Genomic DNA, 12,454 nt, shown 5'->3' on the forward strand with positions numbered 1-12,454 from the left:
TCTTTTCCAATATCATTGTTCATCGTTTGCGTCCTCTTCTGCAGAGGTTAATCGACCCCTATCAGAACATCTTCCTTAAAGGAAGAAGCATTGCAGATAATATTTTGATTGTTCAAGAGGCGGTTCAATCCATGATGAATCTTAAAGGTAGAAATGGTGCGGTTATTGCGAAAATAGATCTCCAGAAGGCCTATGATAATGTCAGATGGGAATTCCTTAAGAAAACCCTTCAGGATTTTAACTTTCCTGAAAAACTGATAAAGATCATTATGTTCTGCATCATGTCTAGTATTATCGAGCTGTTGTGGAATGGGGAAATCATTGAGAGTTTGAATCCAAAGCAGGGCCTCCGTCAGGGTGATTCGCTTTCGCTGTACCAGTTTATTTTGTTCATGGAAAAACTTTCTCATATGATATTGGAGAAGGAAGAAAGGGCTTTATAGAAACCATTTAAGTGCTCAAGAGGAGGAACTAAGCTAAGTCATTTGTTCTTTGTTGATGATATCTTACTGTTTGCATAACCTAACTCTGATCAAATGATTAATATACGAAATTGCCTACATGAGTTCAGCCGAGCAGTTGGAGTTGAGGTAAACTTACTTAAATCAAAAAAATTTATCTCCCCAAATATTAACTCAAATATGGGTCAATACTTAAGTGGTTTGTGCGGTATCCTCCTTACGGATGATTTGGGAACATATTTGGAAATTCCAATAATCCATAAAAGGGTTAATACAGGAACCTATGCTTATCTCATCGATAAAGTCATGAGGAAATTAGCGGGCTAGAAAGGACGAGTATTATCCATGGCGAGAAGAAGAACACTCATCCAAGCCGTCCCAAATGCAATTCTAATTCATACAATGCAAACAACTATGCTCCTAGTAGCTGTCTGCAAGAAGCTGGACAAATTAAATGCTAACTTCTTATGGGGAGGAGACACTGAGTATACCCATAATCACCTAGTTAGCTGGGAAAAATTTTGCCGATCTAAACAACTGAAGGGACTAGGCCTACACAAAGCAAGATCCATGAACATTGCTATTATGGCAAAGAATAGCTGGAAATTACTCACTAGACAAGAGAACCTTTGGTGCAAAGTGTTAACAGGGAAATATCTTAAGGAAAGGGAGTTCTTGGAGACATGAACACGAGGAAATAGTTCTTCCACTTGGAGGGGCCTGCTAAGCAATGAAAAATTGCTTAAGAGAGGATGTAAATGGCAAATTAATTCGGGCGCACAAGTAAAATTCTAGCAGGACTGGTGGGTCAGAAAGGAACCTTTGAAGAATATATATCCGCTCATGGATAATCCTAGTAGAAATGAAGAGGTAGCAAGGTACATCGATGAGGACAGATCATGGAATATCCAGGGAATTCAATATTTGATCTCTGAAGAGACAAGATAGGATATTCTAGAGTTTCAATCCCAGTTTTGTCTGACCATCAGGAAAGGGATAAAATTTCTTGGGGTTTCTCAAAGGACGGACTGTTCATGGTTACTTCAGCATACCAAGCTATATCTAACATGGAGATGGGCGATAAAATTGGAGAAAATTTAAAGTGGATCTAGAAAGCTAATACCAGCGAGAGAATCAAATTCTTTGTTTGGCTATCTTACCTGGACAAACTCAATACAAATGAAGTAAGATGCAAGAAAACATGATACAGGAATCAAATTGTAAAGAATGTCGAAATGAAGTTGAATCTATTAATCACATTTTTTGGATGTGTCCCATAGCTAGAATTGTCTGGGAAGAGCTAAAAGCTAGGGAGCATGATAATCAATTCGATTTGTTGGACTTTAAAGATTGGCTGAAAAGAAACTGCCTCTCAAAGAAAACTGGGATTGATAGCCTAGAATGGGGTCCCTTATTCTTGCCAGCCATTTGGGGTTGTGGAAAAGCAGAAATGAAACAGTGTTCAAAGACGGGAGAGCTGATCCGTTTAAAGTGACAAGTTATACAAAACAATTTGCCAGAGATATTGAGAAAGCTTTGATAGCCTCTCAGAGAAAGATGACAAATGATCCATGTTGGGAAAAATCGCCTAAGGGAAGATGGATTTTAAATACTGATGGTGTGATAAATCTAATACAGGTCTGGATGCTGCAGGTGGACTGATCCGAGATAGTAATGGCGACTGGAAGAGTGGATTCATGTTGCGCTTGGGGAATGTGAATAGCTCAATCGCTGAAATCTGGGAGGCTCAATAGGGTCTTATGTTAGCTAAAAATCTTGGCTTAAGAAATGTGATTCTTGAGATAGATGCAAAATGGGTGGTGGATCTCTTGAAGGGTGAAAGGATGGAAGAATGATCAGATAACGATCTGGTAAAGGACTGTATAAATATCCTTGAGGAAGGTTGGGTGGTGGAAGTCCGACATATCTGGAGTGAAGGAAATAAACGTGCTGATAAGCTGACAAATCTTGTACTACTTCAAGAAGAAGAAATCTTTATCTTGCAGGGGTCTCCAACTGAACTCATTGTGCTGTTGGGAATAGACAAAAATGGCGCAGGCGAGTTGAGACAATAGTCTGCTTTTTTTTTCATTCAATGTACCAAAAAAAATCATAATTAATTATCTTTAGTTTTAAAATATACAGAACCTAAATGATCTTTTTATAATAAAAAAATCTCAAGTAAATACATGTAATTTGACACATTTAATAATTTATTAAAATACATAAACAAAATTCCACACAACAACATTTGATCAATTGTAAATTAACAAGTGATATATTATTTAATAAAAAAATATAAAATGAACATAAACATATAATATTGATGTAGCATTGACTGTGAATTTAAGTCACGTGACATAACCAGTCCTTAAAATCATTTTGGATGAGGTATATTAACCTAAATAAATAAAAGATTTGGCAGATTGACTTATGTTGGGCAGAGCATTGAAGCAAGCAATTGTTGGTTGGGTTGAGGTTAGCCGTGTGGTAGAACGCTTCAAACCAGCACAGACTGGTGGGGATCAGATGGCCATTGGTAATTCATCCTCCCACGTTCTTAGTCTGACAAGCATTGCTCCGCAAGGATAAACTACTAAACTATCACATATATGGTGCGCAAGCCTCAACCTCCTCCCTTTAAAGCCACCCCCTTCTTGGGACGGGCACATTAAATCATACCTGAAGAAACAGAGGAGGTATCCTTAGATTGATACCTAGGGGTTGTAATTGTGAGGAAAATAAGTTAGCAAAGGAGGGGATTGGGTGATTATAAGATTTATTTTTTTTCTGTTTTATGTATTTGTAAGGAACAGTTGTTGAGCTGTTTGTTTAAGTCTTATGTAATATATTTTATTCAATAATATATTGAGGTACTCTTTTCCTCCTTCCGCTAGTCGGTTCTTTCCTTAGGGAATAGGACTACCATGAGAAAGGTTTTTAATGAGGCCTCCTATTTCTATCAAAAAAATACTTGAAGAAACAAAAAAAAAAACCCTGCAGATTTTGCAAAACGGCTAGAAACTGGTTCAATACAGTTCGAAAGAAGTTCGTCAAATCATCCCACCAATGAGATATCGTCATTCTTCACTGCAAAAACCTAAGCCAGCAGCCGATGATCAAAGAAGCTAGACACTTCCCAATATCTCAGCTCCATCTCAGACAACACGTTTAACCAGAGAGGACATTGCAGCTATTAAAATCCAGTCAATTTTCAGGGGTCATCTTGAAACTACATTAACTTCTCTCTCAAACATTTTAGACATAGTTAAAACTAACCTTTCCATAGTTCACAGCATCCTCTTTACTATTGGAGTTAATGCTGTCCCCTCAACATAGATGAGAAAACACCGCCGGACGACTTGCTCATGTTGCGATCTTCCCCCTTATTTGCAATCTATCAGGCATAGTACCGTGCTTAGAAATGTTTGATGGGACAAATCAAAAAGCATGTCATATGAGTATCATCATACCTCTCTATCTATTTGTTGAAGGATTTCTATAATTTTAGAGAAGTTAGGCCTTTGAGTTGGGTCCTGCTGCCAGCATCTCTCAAGCAATTCCCCTAGTCTTGGGTGTGTATTCTTTGGGATCGTAGGGCGTAGATTCTGAAAAGACCATTAGATTGTTCTAAACAAAATATCCTCAAAATATTCGTATTTTTTGTATTTATACAAAAATAGAAGTACCTTTTGCACCACACCAACTGCTGCTTGTAGTGGAGTCGAGAGAATACGGGAGCTAGCAGTTGCAATGTAAAGAATAGATCAGTCGTAAAGATATAAAACCACAAAGTATTGTACGTGTAGATGAAAGAAAGTTTGCCACAGACAAAGTATCCACAACCTAAAACCAAAAAATGAAAGAAAGTTTGCCACAGACAAGCATCCACAACCTAAACCAAAACTCTTCCACATAAAATAATGTCTTACTTCTGTCAGTAGCTCCCAGTGTGCTCTTCCAAAGCTAAAAACATCTGCCTTGTGATCATATGGTTTGTGCTCAATAACCTACATTAATTAAGATAGGGTAATGCAATAGATTAGAATCCCTTTCTAGAATTGAAATACGTATTTGTGTCAATTAACAAGTAAAATATCTACAGTACAAGGTAGTGAATCAGGTGACAAAAAAGTGCTAACATTTGGAAGATGATTATATATAATGGGATAACATGCAAAATGATTTTTTAGTTCTGGCGCAGGAATTAGTTTGAACACCATAACATGCATTTTTATGATCATGAAGAAACAGAGACTAGCCCAGTATATTACAAGATCATCGGTGTAGCTAAACTACTACCATGTAAAGAATGCAAAGGATAAACACAATGTCCAAGAAAAATGCATACCTCAGGAGCCATCCAACGGTATGTTCCAGTTTCAGCCGTCATTACTCCTGAATGAGCCTGCACTCTAGCAACTCCAAAATCGGTAACTTTAACAACCTATAAAGGATAGACTGGTACTTTTAAGACAAATTCCATAAGTTAATCTATCATACAATTTATAGCATACTATGATCCCAGTCAAATTTCATAAGGGAAATAAAAAAAGGTAGCTTTTAATAGAAAATTAATTATTCAGTGACTTGATTAACAGAAGAATCTTACTTGATTCTCATCCATCAAAAGATTGGCAGTTTTCAGGTCCCTGTGGATGATGTTGTTTTGATGCAAATAGTTCATTCCCTTAAACATCAAGGGCTACTTTGAGCAGAGATGGCAACTTAAAAACTCCCTTTTGCTTATGCAGATAGTCATATAAGCTACCACTGGCCATAAATTCTGATAAAGCACAAAAATCACTATAAAAAACTATCTGTAAAATGAAAAGAAAAATGTTTCTGTTTTTAATAAAACCAGAGTTTATCATCATAGAATTAAAGAGGTGAAAAGGCATAAGCATTCGAATATTTAAATTTTGGTTTACAGATGGGAATTCAGACACTAAATTCTTAATGGTAGGTTTTGTGTAAATCTCTCAGTTTGTACTCCAAAGCCAGAATTTTTCCCTTCTAGCAACATAATTCTAGATAATATCTGGTAAAGATGAAAAACAGCAACACTTAACAGCACCATTGTAGAAGCAAAAGTTTCAAAATTTTATGCACTAAAGAAAAATTTATAGCATAGTTAATCATAGCTGGAAAACTTCATCAGATTATACCAGTCACAATGCAGGGGTTTGCAGCTCTTGTACATTCGCCGATGAATTGTATAACGTTCTTATGCCGGATTTTCCAGCAAACAGGAAAAAGAAGAAGAAAAAAAAGGTTTGAAATTCCACAGCATGTGAATCAGCCTTGAAGATAAGTACCAATAAGTCTCAGCCTCCTAAGAATCAATGCTGTGATTAGAACATCAATGCATTCACTAACTGCAGGGGTTCTTAAACTCAACTATAATATATGAGGACCATGAGATATCTGAATAAGACCAGCCAGTTTTTCTTGTAATACTTACACCCAATATATACAAACCACACACACACAGACATATATATGGACACGACATCAATTAGTTCAACCAAAGGCTACTAGGAAAATGCTGGAGTTCAGACTTCGTTACAACCACCAATCAAGCCAAAAAAAGATAGAGTAACATCCAGTTCTTTGCAAGAGAAATGAAACAGCAATGTGGATGGGAAATAGATGATATGCAGACAGCCAACTAAAAAAATGGCCTGTTTCAGAGCTATGTCCGTTTGAAACATTCTCACCCTCCTTTGAGAGTTAACTATACCATTCTCAAGAATAAGAAGCATCAATAGTTATCTCCTTTGTCTTTTTAAGCACCAAACAATCAATATTCCCCAGCATAATATTCATTTGAAAATTCACCATATTACGTGAAACTTACAGCAGCTAATAATTCAGAAATATTGAGAGAGATGGAGCAAAACAATAGAACTAAAATTGGGCACTACAATCAACTGGTGGCTATCCATACAAAGACGAGCACTGGTCTTGAAAATTTAGGAACAGAAATGGGAAAAATGATTGAGCAACTTCCGCTCAAAATCTATGTGGTGGCATGCACAGAATCCTACCTATCAGGTAGAAATGGAATCATTTGAACATCAGAAACAGTCACTTGGTCTAGTATATCAAAAGATTCTAGTAACCCAGGGAAATAGCTGGTAATCCAAGAATCTGACTCTGATGCACGCTAACCAATAATCCCAGAAAATATGAGATGATAGGGAAGGAAGGGAAAAGAAGAGATAATTGTAATAGCTTGGAGAGAGATGAGAGAACATGATTTTTTTTTTTGAAAGGAGCATTTTGTATGTTATTAAAACGATGAAACATACAAAATAATGACAGAGATCAGGAACTCGTTAAAAAACCTTCTTAGACCTAGTTGGAGGAAAAAGAGTTCCCCAGATCAGTGCCAAACAGAACATATAACATCGAGCAACACCAAAGTGATACAATGCACTTCACATCTTAACACAACACAATCAGGAACGAAACTTAACCAGACCATAAAACTCCACTACAGGAACTAACAAGGAAGCCTGCACTAATCAGTATGCTTGTACACAAACCTACAGCAGCCAGCACACCCAAATCCGCTCACCCATCGACAGCTCAGCGAGGCCATCAACCCATCACACGATATAGCCCTCTAAACTATAAAATGCATTCCCTAGTAAGGGATAGATACTGGAAAAATAAAACAGCCTCCTAAGGAACCTCCCAAAGTGCACAGAATTTGTAATACAAAAACGGCAGCAAAGACCAAACAAAGACTTGAAAATAAAATCCACCACCGAAAGATTTCACCTCTTGCATCGTCTTGCTATCTCAAGAACAACCTGCCAAACACAGAACCAATCCAATATCTCGAAGGCTGCCATAATACCGAACAAAAATATGTTGACCCTTTCAACTCCGACAATACCAAGAAGTTGCTTATATACATCTTAGGAAAATCGAAACCAGAAAAACTAGAGACTACCTTAGAGATACCACATAGAAAAGAAAGTCGTCTCGTATCCGAACTCCAAAACTAATAATCATCTGACCTTATGTACTCCTGAATAACTTCTAGCTCATCCCCTTCAATTTGAAAACCAAGATTCTTACCAAAATCCCATGCTTTCTCAACCTTCTTAAGGATAATTTTCCGGTTGATGATATCCAAATCATACACAGAAGCATTAACCATTTCACTAGATTCAACTTGAATCTTTGAACTTCGTTTCTTCACAGCTTTATCTCTTCATCTTATGGCTGCCGAAAAAGGCTTACAATATGATATTTTTTAAATACGAGTTTATAGGATTTTGGATTGAATTTTAATCATGAAACATCCAATGATCCAACTATAGAACACATTGAGAATGCTTATCAGCAGAAGTAACCGGTTCACTTCAAAACAATTAGCATATACTGGCGCTCCAACGAACCTCATAATAAAAACTTCCTGAGAAAACTCTCTCAGCAATTCTCCCGCAACCCGCTCAGGCTTGAGGACCTTTATGGCCACTTCTTGACTATAATAAGTGCCTCTGTATCTGAAGACGTTAAATGAGACAAGTTAGAATTTGTACTCTCCCTAAGTCAAAAGGGAAAAGAAGTATGCTTGAAGCTGACAAACTTACAGATCACCATATGACCCAGATGCAATCTTGTCTTCCAGTTTGAGCTGTCTGGAATCAATTTCCCATACATCAGTTCCATCAGTCGGGATTTCAACACAATTGGGTAAGGAAAAGACCCCTTCTTTAACAAGCCCAGACATAACAGAAATTGAACTCTTTATTGGATAATATTGCTCCTGCAGCCAATTAGAAAACAATCAAATGGAAGCAGAAAAATAAGTAGGCTCTAGTAATCCATAATCAACATGGTTGCTACCATGGTTTAACAAGTCATCATCAAGTATAGGGAGTTAGGTTGATCTACAGAAAAGCAGAGAGTCTGCATACTTTAGGAGGTCAAACTCTATAAAGCAAGAAGTGGAAACCACAATTGACTTTTCACTTTCTGATGAGTAATATTTAGCGCCGTAGACCCATTTTATTTATGAAGAATAAGTGCCAAAGCTTCAATTTGGGTGTATACAAAGAAGTTCTATGCCAAGAGAAAGGAAGATTATGAGTCATATTCAGCAATCAATCGCAGCACTAATAGCACTGACAAGTAGCGGTGAGCGTTCGGTCGAGTCGAGTTATTCGAGTTAGCGAGTCCTATTTTATAACTCGGAGTTGACTTGAAATTTTCTCGAGTCGAGTTGAGTCAAATTTTCGAGTTTCTATTTAAATTTAATAGTAAATTTTTATAATACTATGACATTATTTGATTTCAATTTATATTTTATGTTATAACCATATATAATACATATATATTTTTTTCGTATTTTTAATATGTAATTTACATATACCATACAAAGTTGAGGGACTCGACTCAAAATTCGACTCAAACTTGAAAATCAATTTACTAATTACTAAAAATTTTGAGTTATTTGAGTTATTCGATTTGTATTTTACAACTCAATTTGAACTTGAAAGTTTTTCATGTCGAGTCAAGTTTATGAAATTACAACTCGAAGTCAATTCGAGTCGAGTTTTTTCAAGTCGAGTCGAGTCGAAAAAATCAATTTTTTCGAGTCGAGTTTTGCTCACCCCTACTGACAACTGACAAGGCTTGATTCAATACTAATAGCGAAAGAGAATATGATTTCATTCATGAGCATCACAATAGTGGCGGTGGAATGAGGGTAACATGCAGGAAAAGGTACCTTAGACTTTAAAATTTCCTTCTCCAATGCATCTTTGAGCCCCTCGGTTTCCTAAAAGATTTATGAGTTAAAACAATTTTTTCAGCCTTAGCAACAAGTGTTTGATCCAATTAATAGTGTGAACAAGTATAATAGCATACCTCAAAAGCCCAACCATCAACAACAAAAACATCCAAAGAATACCCATCAACAGTGGAAAAAGCATGAGCTTCCTGAATGTTCAATCCAAGCTCCGCAAGTAAAGAAGTCAACTGCAAAATAATCATCAATATCTATTATTCATTACAAGAGAAAGTTTCAACAAAAGACCAAGTGGGATCTTCCTGCAACAAGAACATAGTAAAATGCATACATAAAATTTCAAATCAATCTGATGTCATATCATTCCTGTCAAGAGTATTATATAAACAGAGGTGTGAACTTTTATGGTAACTTGATTTTCAGGTCTCAGAATTAAAGAACTCATGTGTTAAACCGCACAGTTATTACCATTTCCTTCAAATTGATGCAGAAGCAGTAAATCAAGAGATGATAATTTCTGTTTTTCCAAAAGCTAATGCAAACATAAAGAGGTGTATCCATGGCAATTGGCACCCCTTTAAAAAACATTAAATGAAGTGTTAAAACTTATCTTTTTCTTCTTATGTGAAAGTCGGTGATTACAATACCAATACTGGCCCTGCTGTATTAAATAAGCGATGAAGCTACAGCATGTGCCATGTTAAATGACAAAAAGAGGGTGCCAGTATATATCTGAAATTTAGGAGAACAAAAAGTGACAGGCATCATCAAGACAGGAGAAGAGGAAGCATTCACTACCTGACTAAGGAGTTTTGGCCGGTCAACTGTTGAAAAGGTTATCTCATGCATAGTCCTACACAATTCCACCTTAGAAAATATTATTTATGTAAAATCAAGTTATGCAACTACTAAAAAAAGCAGTGGATTTGTTAAAGGACAAAACAAGAGTATAGCTAAGGGCTCAGCTCAAGGGTCGTAGTTTCAAATGATAACCAGAAGAGTAAGAGCAAAGCCACTTTATAGTACAAGACTTAAAAAAGATAGTGCTCAATTCAAATCCTTACCGGAGGCACGATGTTGCTTTCACTGCACTGTCTTTATCTTCAGTTTCTTGAATAGAAAAAGCTTCAAAATGAGGCGATGATCCAAAGGTAGGAGGTGGGTGGATGCTGAAGAAAGAAATGGATAGCAAGGATACCCAAAAAGAGAAGTGTGTAGTTAAGATCGGGTCCAGAAAGAATAAGGAGGAAGAGCCTAAAAAGAATCCATGGAAATATTAATTTTAATTACAAGAGCCTCCCAGTCTATTTGAATGATAAGCACTTTGTGCATCTTCTTTTACAGATGAATCAGAATGAACAGAGTCAACAGAAGGTGTGGTGGAGACAGGATAAACCTATAGAAGATAACCAGAATCAAACAAAATTATTTTTAGCATTCATCAATAAATACTAATTGTCAAAGCTATGCTACATTTAATCTTAAGGATTTCAAGAAGGGTAATAGGGTATATCACAGTCAAAGATAAACATCAAATAGAAATACCTTATTATGAAGGTATAACGAATAGAAGAGGCAGACACGCACAAATGTATACCTGGACTAGTCGAACTTCAAAAACAGGACGATTAGCAGGGTCCTCTGCCAGATGCAATAGTCTTTTATGTGCAAGCACATCTTCTGCCCGCTCCACATTCACATCTATTGCGTATCTATCGAAAGTAACAGAAATCTCAAAACATCGCGAGTCATGACAAAACAACTGATAATTTAGTATAAGCTCAAGTATTGAACTTCTCATAAAAATAAAAGGTATCAATAATTTCGAACTTCATTAACTATACAAGTGTGGAAGGATAATTAAAAAGATGAAAGGAGACAGACACAACTGTTTATCTGATTTGATTTGAACTCTCTTTTTTCACTTTCGCGTTCTGTTAACGACAAAATTATTTCTATAAAAAAAAGGAAAAGGATCACAGTGAGATTCACGAATCTTATATCTAATTTACCCTTCCAATCATCAGCAAGACAACAAGAAAACAATCATTTCCAATGGAAAGAGGAGCAGAATCGACCAAAAGCAGAGAACTAGGGTTAGACGTAGTACCGAGCAGGGAGTCGATTGAAATGAAGACAGAGCTGATCATCGAAGCCAGGCAGATTAGCTTCCTCGTAATTAGACTTCCGGATACGCTTATGCACCTCGTTGTAAACGTCAAGCTTTTGCCTGTGATGACGAGGATTCACATGGGCCAACGAGTCCCCCGCAGCTCTCAGTGTCCTCTTCAATCGCCATTGGAGAGTCGCAACAACCACTACCACTAACCAAAACATATTCACACAAAAAATGGAGGACTTAAACATTCATTAAATAAATTAGAAAAACGAAATTGAAAAAGAAACGGGCTAAGCTTATTGTCCACTCGAGTAAAATCGGAGAGGAACAAGACAATGGAGAGAGAAGAAATGAGATGACACAAGCTCCAACAATCAAATATAAACGTGGTCTAATTCTGCTACCAGTCCTTATATTCATTTATTTGAAATTTTGTCCTAATAATTTTAATCTCATGTCCATTTTATGATTCATGTTCGAGATCTATAATTATTATAATATCATTTTTAAGATTTTAGCTTATAATTTGTTTTTTGAAATACAATATACAATGTCATTAATACTTACTGCCAAATTATTTTGAGAAAAAACACGTAATTTAGTTTAATTGAATTCCTTTGATTGTTGATATAAATTAATTTTTAGTTATTAAATCATATAATAAAGATTTTTTCTAAAGTGTGGAAATTAAATTTTAAACATACAAAGTTTAAAAGCAATATTAGACCAATATAAATTAGTCTTTGATTATCATGCATCGTCATATATTAGTTTTTATTTACATGTTAACTTTAAATATCATCTCATGTTTCAATTATGTGTGTATTTTTATGAGTTTTTTTTTAAGTTAAGGTAATATTTTAATTATGATAATTAATAAGATAATATCTAAATGTATTAATAAATAATAAAAAACAATAAGTTAACTAATCTATTATTTTTTAATAAATAATAAAATATTATTAATTAGTATTATTTTAATAAAAAAAATAAACTCAACCCTAATATCTTATATAGTGTTAGTAAATTTTATTTTTAATTAAAAAATAAGGTAATTTTTTTAGTAAATTTAACGAGCAACGAGTAGAGTTAAACAGTAATTTT

General features: G+C 35.6%; 1 pseudogene; it reads right to left on the bottom strand.

Moving 5' to 3' along the window:
• Positions 1-3,679: 3,679 nt before the first annotated feature.
• LOC120216254 lies at positions 3,680-11,676 on the bottom strand (annotated as a pseudogene).
• Between the last annotated feature and the right edge of the window lie 778 nt (positions 11,677-12,454).

The sequence above is a fragment of the Hibiscus syriacus genome, unplaced genomic scaffold (genome assembly GCF_006381635.1).
Source record: "Hibiscus syriacus cultivar Baekdansim isolate YM2019G1 unplaced genomic scaffold, ASM638163v2 tig00110159_pilon, whole genome shotgun sequence".
NCBI lineage: Eukaryota > Viridiplantae > Streptophyta > Magnoliopsida > Malvales > Malvaceae > Hibiscus > Hibiscus syriacus.